This window comes from Neofelis nebulosa, chromosome 12 (genome assembly GCF_028018385.1).
Source record: "Neofelis nebulosa isolate mNeoNeb1 chromosome 12, mNeoNeb1.pri, whole genome shotgun sequence".
Lineage (NCBI taxonomy): Eukaryota > Metazoa > Chordata > Mammalia > Carnivora > Felidae > Neofelis > Neofelis nebulosa.
In genome coordinates this window covers 48321820-48331424 of record NC_080793.1, presented here as the reverse complement: position 1 = coordinate 48331424, position 9605 = coordinate 48321820, and the positions used below count along the sequence as shown (strand labels likewise).

Genomic DNA, 9605 nt, shown 5'->3' with positions numbered 1-9605 from the left:
TGTTTACAGGGTAAACTTTTACACTACACTTGCTATCACCGTGTTTTACATAGTAGAGTATAGCAAGTCAAAAGTTTCTGGTTGTTTCATCTACTTAAAACCAGAAGGAAGAAATAACCTAAGTTAGAGCAACTTCATGCTTCATTATGAACCCATCAAAGCTCTCTTGGAAAGGTTTTCTCTCTGAAAGCAGCTTCCCTGTCTAAAGATGCCTAAGGTCCATGTATCTTTCTTCTTCCAAATAGCCAAGAGACGGTTAAATACTTTAAAATGCCCAAAGGGGGGCACCTGGGTGGCTCCGTCAGTTAAGCATCCGACCTCGGCTCAAGTCATGATATCGCGGTCCGTGAGTTCAAGCCCCGCGTCGGGCTCTGTGCTGACAGCTCAGAGCCTGGAGCCTGTTTCAGATTCTGTGTCTCCCTCTCTCTCTGCCCCTCCCCTGTTCATGCTCTGTCTCTCTCTGTCTCAAAACTAAATACACATTAAAAAAAATTAAAAAAATAAAATAAAATCCCCAAAGAGGTCCCAATATTTAGTCAAGGCAAGTATGAAACAGGGCACATGCTTTTTAGATGTGATGAATATCAGAGTTCTGAGAAAGACATTAAAGCCATCATCGAATCCTTGGAGGACTGAGATATTCGAGCAGCAGTGCAAAAGTCTCAGGCAATAGGAGGAAGTCTGGCACCGGTACTTCTTCCTTCAGTACCAGGCCCTTCTAGGCTTTGTGGTCTAGAAGATGATTTCTGTGTGCTTTGAGTTGGGGATCTGCCCCTTTGACTTTAACCTCTGAACAGTGTCCCTCATATGTTTGAGTTGTAGTTGGTGGCATTTCTCCCCACTTGCCCCACACATCCAGTACTGCTTCTATCATCTCCCCCAGAGAAAACCCTGGAAACACCATTCACAGCAATCCCAACATTCTGAGACACAGGAGGTGCCACATGACAGACTGGATCAGCCCTTGAATGGCTGCCTTAGGGAAACCTGACTGGTGATATGCTTTATAACTGTTCAGCTGCTCCTCAGAAAAAGAAGAAACCAGATCTGCATCTTTTGAATCTCTTCGTCTACTTTTGGCTTCTTCTCTTCTTTTCTCCGGTGTCTATTTTCATTTCTTTGGCTGCAGGAGTAAGTAATGATGAGTCCTCCTTTCCAGTTGCTCTTCAATCTGAGATGTCCTGACTCTTGAGCTTGCAGCTTTGGCCATGTCTTCTCTCTAGTCCCCATCTCCATCCCTGTCCGTTTCCTCCGGGAACGTCTCTATATGGGTGATCCTGGGGGCCCTGGGAGCAGTGCCGTTTTCATCTGACTCCCTTGTGTCTCCACTTTTATCCACGGTGACTCACAGGCATTATCACAGCGGCAAGAAAAAATGGAGAGATCACAATCCTGTCAGACTCTGGAGCTCTGGGTGCAGGCGGCCGCCTAATTTTAAATAACAAATAATCGGGGCACCTGGGTGCCACAGTCGGTTGAGCAGCTGACTTCAGCTCAGGTCATGATCTCACAGTTCCTGGGTTCGAGCCCCGTGTCAGGCTCTGTGCTGACAGCTCAGAGCCCGGAGCCTCCTTTGGGTTCTGTGTCTCCCTCTCTCTCTGTCCCTCCCCCACTCATCCTGTGTCTCTCTCTCCCACAAATAAATAAACATTAAAAAAATTAAAATAAATAACAATCTACATGGTATGCTAATCACATGGAAGATGTAAACAGATCACAGTTGTTCTTGAGGAATTTATTAGTGCTCAGATAGATATCTCTGCATATTAAAAGAAAAATAATAAGTAAAAATAATTATTTTTAATACTTACATACCGTGTTCATTGATGGAAAGAATTAACTTGCTAATCATACTCTGGAAGTATTTTGGGCTTATATTTGGAGTAGCAAATTTCTGTCCAAAGGAAGACTCTGGAGGCCTATGAAGTATCAGAGAAGAAAAACAAGGTTGTTCAGTAGAAATATTTCCATCATTAAACTGTTCAAAATGTCAGTTAAAATCCAGTTATTATTTCTGAAACTGGAAGCATACAGTGTGGCAAATTCCCCATAGTACATATTCTAAATTTTGCCATTCAGGTGGAACTTTTTCAACACCCACATTTTGTGCTTTCCTTCCTTCCTTTTTCTGACTTCATTCCCTTTTATTTCTATTGGTAGCTCTTAGATTGATCCTCCCTGCTTTGAATAATTCACCATCTAAATAAAAGTAACAACATCAAAGCATCCCAGACTTAATACACTCCATTCCGTCTTGGGCTCCCGCGGGTTGATCTGAAGGAGCCTGAAGAATTAATCACCCAGGATAAGAGCCTCAAGGTTTTCATACATTTAATGCTCAAGTCACTTTCAGGAAAAAAAAAAAAAATTCTCTTTCCCTTTTGTTTTTGTGTTTAGTTTTCTAAACACTGTCATTCTGTTTCCACTTCAGCTCCAGATCCCCGGGACGTCTTGGCACCAAACACATGTAAAACAAATAAACACCTTCTTGCACACTCTAACAAGTGTAGCAATTAGTCGCTGAGCACAGCTTGCTCTCCACCGCGGCAACTCATTTGGTGCTGGTTGTTATTGTAGGAGAACAACTTTGAATCAGCAACATTTGTTTGATTCTGCAGTGTTCACCCCTGTCTGCGTGGCGACTTCTGTACATCCTTTTCAAATCGCAAGTTCTACACCCCTATGAAATGAGCTGCCACCCAGCATACAGCACTTAACCTCCTGTATGTCACCTTGTCACACCCTCATGGAATTTTCAGCAGTGGGTGATCCTCACTCCATATGGACTGTAATAACTACTTGCTGTGGTGTGAATTACAGATGATCTCAGTTGAGTATTTTTTCCCTTTTTGTTATATGATAGTATTGGCTTAAAATAGTATTAATAATCTTTGGTATATATTTATGAACAGCCTGTATTCCAAGATACAAAATGTTATTTGTAAGTGCCCAAGTGGTCTCTTTAGTACATAAGTGAGAAAACAACTTGCTTTCATTTTATGTATGCCACAGAGAGGCTGAAGATTTTCTTTGAGTTGATGCAGAACTTGGAAGGTTGAGGGGCGCCTGGGTGGCTCGGTCGGTTAAGCGTCCAACTTCGGCTCAGGTCATGATCTCATGGTCCGTGAGTTCAAGCCCCGCGTCAGGCTCTGTGCTGACAGCTCGGAGCCTGGAGCCTGTTTCAGATTCTGTGTCTCCCTCTCTCTCTGCCCCTCCCCTGTTCATGCTCTGTCTCTCTGTCTCAAAAAATAAATAAATAAATAAATAAACATTAAAAAAAAACTTAAAAAAAAAAGAAATTGGAAGGTTGAACATAAAGTCCCTGTCTGTGGCATTATTTGATATAATATCCTACAATCCCAAATGATTTTATTTCAGAACTGATGGATTCTTTTGTGGGGGAGGGGTTAAAGCATGTTAACATATGTTTTTTATCCTGAAATACAGTGTTGTAAGTTATGGAACAGACTAGTATTATTTGGAAACTGGATCAAATGTTTCTAGCTACAAAAAATTGAATTGCTATTGAACTTTGTGTCAGGGTGCTAACTTCTACCTTTTTTCAACATTATGAGTCAAATTCCCTAGACCTCTTCTTCAGTAATGCAGGGTACATGTGAACAAATAAACAAAATGAATAAACATTCACTAGGTTTTAGCCCCAGCTCTGTGGCTAAGTGTGTAGCTTTGGGTAAGCTGAGCAACCTCTGGGATTCAAGACTTCATCAATTATACCGAACGGTTCAATGAAGTAGTTTTCTAAAGCCCTTTATGGTTCTCAAATGTACTATTTTTATTCCTACCAACTAACTCTTGCATTAGGAGGATTTGATTTTAAGTGACATCATACAGAACTCTGCTTATGTGTACTTTTACACAGATTCTTCTGTGTAAAATATGAAGAAATAGAACTATTTACATCTAACTACTGATTATAACTCTACTTATGTGCTAGTCATTGTGCTGAAAGCTAGATGCAGTGAGTGCAATAAAAAGACACTGGCAGCCCCACCCCCAGAGAGATTGTGGCCCAGTGTATGCCAGATAAGCAAGCAATCAGGAAAATGATTATAGATTGTGGTAGGTGGCAAGAAGGCAGTAGAGAGCTGAGACTGAGAACAGTGGGTATAGGAAGGAGATACTTTACCTAAGGTAATCAAGGATAGCTTTGCAGGTTTTGGTGTCTTTAGAAATTTTGGTTGCAAGAAAAACCACACCAAGTATACTTGCTCCCTTTGAGAGGAGAAGATAATGGTGTGGGGGGAATATGAGCTGTGATTTCAGAGAAGGTGAATGGAAATGTGCTGGTGCCTTGAGCTCACAGTGTGTTTTGGACAGAGCCTCTTAGTTCTTCTGGACTTGTTTCCCTGTCTGTTCCAGTGCTTATAGGGGCACTCACTAACCAAACTGGTAAGAAATACCGTAGCTGCAAAAACTCTCAGAAAAGTTGCCAACTCTCAAATGAGTGATGAGTTTTTGTTTTTGTTTTTTTAAACATATCAGTGAGAGAAAGATTTAAAAATCATCGAACACCTTTCCCTCAATTCTTAATTTTAGCAAGAAGCAAGAAAAGCCATGAGGTAGACAGGCACAGTTGAAAGGCCAAGCAGGAATTCAGAAAAGTAGGCTGGTGAATGAAGACTGGTTTGCTGTGCAAAATGCGATAGCCACAGTTTGCTTCCTCCTTTAGTCCCATTTCTACCACTATATCCACATAGTGTTCCTTCTCCAGTGTAAGGGATTTTTGCTATTTTATCCCGTAAGTTTTGAATAAGGCTTTCTTGTAATTTCCTTATTGCAATGAGCTGGAGTTTAAGTAGATCGTAATGCTGGAAATCTTTCTGTATTAACATTGCAAAGGCTGCCAATATCACTTGTGAAATAGTCATGGAATGGACAGCCTTTCAATTGGAATGACAAATTCAGAAACAGCTATTTGGAGTGTTCATTTCCCAGTGTGACAATTTATCATCAATACCATCTCTTAGGTTTCTTATGTTACAAACTTCATCAAGTTTTCTTAGTTGCTAGACCAATAAGAGAAGCTTCTTTATTGTCCATTTACAATATAAAGGAGAATCCCATTTTGCCCACTTTCTTTAAAATGTTACTATCAAAATGCCAAGCCAAGTGTTTAGTGCTGATAGGGCTGCATTTGATAACAGCATTAGCAGATCCTTGGTGGTTCTGCATATATAGCAAAAGCTACAGAGTCCCTTGACAAGGCTTATCCAGTTGAGCCTATGGTATCTCTAGGATGTCTGCATCTATAAATATATAAGCCAGGCTTAGGCTTTTAAAGACGCTGATTAAGAACCACAGAGTGGTTTCTGTTGCCATGCGATAGAAAGTTGTGGAAATCTACAAACTTGTGGGAAAATATAGTGGAGCAAGTTGTTCCCCCAAAGGTTTCCATTCTGGTAGGTTAAACATTCTCTAGGGGCACCTGGGTGGCTCAGTCGGTTAAGCGTCTGACTTCTGACCAGGTCATGGTCTCATGGAGCCACGCGTCAGGCTCTGTGCTGACAGCTCGGGGCCTAGAGCCTGCTTCAGACTCTGTGTCTCTGTCTCTCTTTGCCCCTCCCCCACTCACACTCTCTGTCTCTCTCAAACATAAATAAGCATTAAAAAAATTCTCTAAACACACACTAGTATTTCAGAGCGCTGTGTTGTTAGGCAGCGTTCTCTGGCTGAGGATGTTGGATGAATACCGATCAAATGCCGTGCAGAGAGACTGCATGACAAATACCTGATTTCAAAGACGGTAGAAAATTTTAAAGCCTGCGTACAACAGTTATAGGTAGAAGAGCTCATTTTATTGGTTGTGGGTATTTATCCATTATGGTAATCACAGTCTATACGTTTGCAGTCAATTGTATCATTAGTGATACCTTCCCCCATTCATCCTTCCTCTTTATTCTCAGCACATTCTTTGATAATGTTCTTTTGCCATTAAGAGGTTAAAAAAGCGATTCAACTAAATTATTTGAGACCTGAAAAAATATGATATACACTTTCTAAAGGATCCTTGGGAGATTTTAACAGTTGTTGATTTCTTTAAAAAATACCTGTTACACACAGATAAAAATTCTAGCTCCATATATTACTATAGAATATCTTTAAAAGACTGGTGAGAAGAGAAGCAAAAGATTAGTCAACCATGTAACCATGTACAAACATTTCTTTGTTTCCAAAAATTTATTTCATTTTTTTTGTGACAAATATTTCCCTTTCTAGAGAAAGCTAGGATTTTATTATTTCTTGGAGTGTGCATGGGAAAGGAAAGAGGTTGAAGAGACATTTGAAATAAAATATGTATCAGAACTTTTCTAAATTTTAAGAAATTTAAACAAAACCAGTACACACATGCTTGCATATTTATATGTTCTAGTCTTTGTAAAGAACTAGAAGAGACCATTGTCTTGAGGCTTTCTTAAGTGGACTCTCTTCAGAGCTTTGAAAGATGTGCATTTGAACTCCACTCTTCAGCCCATGGTTAATCTGCAAACCATTGGGATTCAATCTTAGGGATGATCAGAACTTTACATGATTCATCTTTAACTGGCCTTAAAATAAAATAGTCCCTTAAATAACAATAGTTATATTCTATCTCTTCTGTTTTTGACAGGGAATGTGTATTGATAACTCAAGTGATTTATCTTTCTTTTTTAAAAAATTTATTCCACTATAGTTAACATACAGTGTTATTATATTAGTTTCAGATGTAATATAGTAATTCAACAATTCTGTTTATTACTTATTGCTAATTGTGATAAGTGTACTCATTAATGCCCTTCACCTATTTCACCCACCCTGCTCCTCTCTGGTAACCATTAGTTTGTTCTCTATAGTTAAGAGTCTGTTTCTTAGTTTGTCTCTCTCTCTCTCTTTTTACCTTTGGTCATTTGTTTTGTTTTTTAAATTCCACATATGAATGAAATCATATGGTATTTGTCTTTCTCTGACTTATTTCACTTAGCATTATACTCTCTTTTTAATGGTTGAGTAACCTTCACATATATATCACATATTCTTTATCCATTCATCTATCAATGGACATTTGGTTGCTTCCTTAATTTGGCTATTGTGAATAAAGCTGCAGTAAACATGGGGTGCATATTATCTTTCTGAATTCGTGTTTTCACAGTCTTTGGGTAACTACTCAGTAGTGGAATTACTGGATCACAGAGTAATCCTATTTTTAATTTTATGAAGAAACTCTATACTGCTTTCCACAGTGGCTGCACCAGTTTGCATTCTCATCAACAGTGCATAAGTGTTCCTTTTTTTCTCCACATCTTCATCAACACTTATTTCTTGTGCTTTTGATTTTAGCCATTCTGACAGGTGTGAGGAGATATCTCGTTGTGGTTTTTGATTTACATTTCCTTGATGATGAGTGATGTTGAGCATCTTTTCATGTGTCTGTTCACCATCTGGATGTCTTCTTTGGAGAAATGTCTGTTCATGTCTTCTGCCAATTTGGTTTTTTGGTGTTGAGTTGTGTAAGTTCTTTATATATTTTGGATACTAACCCTTTATTGATTTTGTTTGTTCTTCTTTTTATGGCTCCTTTAGGTGTAAGTTTAGGTTGTTTATTTGAGATTTTTCTTGCTTCATGAGGTAGGCCTGTATTGCTATGAACTTCTCTCTTAGAATAGCTTTTGCTGCATCCCAAAGATTTTGGACCATTGTGTTTTCATTTTCATTTATCTCCTGGTATTTTTAAATTTCCTCTTTTATTTCTTGGTTGACCCATTCATGGTTTAGTAGCATGTCATTTAACTTCTATATATTTGTGGTCTTTCCAGATACTTTTCTTGTGGTTGGCTTCTAGTTTCATAGTGTTGTGGTCAGGAAAACACGTATGGTATGACTTCAATCTTTTCAAAATTGTTGAGACTTGTTTTGTGCTCTAATATGTGATCCATTTTGAAGAATTTTCCATGTTCACTTAAAAAAGGATGTGTATTCTGCTGTTTTTGGAAAGAATGTTCTGAATGTATCTGTTAAATCCATCTGTTCCAGTGCGTCATTCAAAACTATTGTGTCCTTATTGATTTTCTGTCTGGATGATCTACCCATTGACATAAATGGGGTGTTAAAGTCCCTTACTATTATTGTATTACTATTGATTACTTCATTTATGCTTGTTATTAGCTGTTTTATACATTTGGGTGCTTTCATGCTGGGCGCATAAATATTTACAATTATTATATCTTTTTGTTGGATTGTTCCCTGTATGCATGTGTGGTGTCATTCTTGGTCTCTTGTTATAGTCTCTGTTTTAAAATCTATTTCATCTGACATAAGTATTGCCACCCCAGCTTTCTTTTCATTTCTATAGGCAGGATAAATGCTTGTCTACTCCTTCACTTTCAATCTGCATGTGTCTTTAGGTCTGAAATGAATCTTTTGTAGGCAGCATATAGATGGGTCTTGCTTTTTTATCCATGTGGTCACCCTGTGTCTTTTGATTGGGATATTTAGTCCATTTATATTCAAAGTAATTATTGATAGGTATGGACTTACCGCCATTTTTTACTTGTTTTATGGTTGTTTTTGTAATTTTTCTCTGTTTCTTCTCTCTTCTCTCATGGTTTTCTGGCTTTCTTTAGTGATATACTTGGGTTCCTTTCTCTTTATTTTTTAAATATCTATTACTGGTTTTTGATATGTGGTTACCATTAGGTTTATATATAATACGCATATAGCAGTCGGTATTAAGTTGATGGTCACTTAAGTTTGAACCCATTATTTACTCCATTATTTACTAAAGTATGGGGTCATACTTTACATCCTTTTATTTTGTGAAATAGTAATCACTCCTGACTGATTTTTTACAGATACACTTAATAGTACTATTTCTGTACTTCATACTTTTCTTACTCCTTCTTGTGGTCTTTCCTTCCCACTCAAAGAATCCCCTTTATTATTTCTGTGGGCTGGTTTAGTGTCATGAATTCTTTTAGTGTTATTTAACTTTTGTTTGTCTTGGAAATTTTATCTCTCTTATTCTGAACAATAGCCTTGATGAGTATTCCATAGATTATTTTGTTTCAGCACTTTGATTATATTATGCCACTCTTTTCTGGCCTGCAGAGTTTCTGGAGAGAAATCAGCTGATAGACTTGTGGGGTTTCCCTGGTATGTAACCATTTCCTATTTTCTGGCTGCTTTTAAAATTCTCTCTTTATTGTTACTTTTTGCTATTTTAATTAGTATGATTCTTGGTGTGGACCTCCTTGGGTTGATTTTCTTGGGGGCTCTCTGTGCCTCCTGGGCCTGGGTTTCTGTTTCCCTTTCTAAATTCAGGAAGTTTTCAGCTATTGTTTCTTCAAATAAATTTTCTGCCCACTTTTCTCTCCCTTCTCCTCTGGGATCCCCATAATGCGAATGTTATTAGGCTTGATGGTATAATTGATTTCCCTCTGTTTATTATCATGTTATATTATTTTTTTCCTCTCTTTTGTTCAGCTTCATTGCTTCCGTTACTTTGTCCCCAGGTCACTGATCTGTTCTTCTGTTTCCACTAGTCTACTATTTATTCCATCTTGCGTATTTTTAAATTTTATTTATTGAATTCTTCCTCTCTGATTGGGTTG

General features: G+C 38.2%; 1 pseudogene; it reads right to left on the bottom strand.

Annotated features, from left to right (window-relative positions):
• Window positions 1-732: 732 nt before the first annotated feature.
• Window positions 733-8538, bottom strand: LOC131490756 (transcription initiation factor TFIID subunit 11-like; annotated as a pseudogene).
• Between the last annotated feature and the right edge of the window lie 1067 nt (window positions 8539-9605).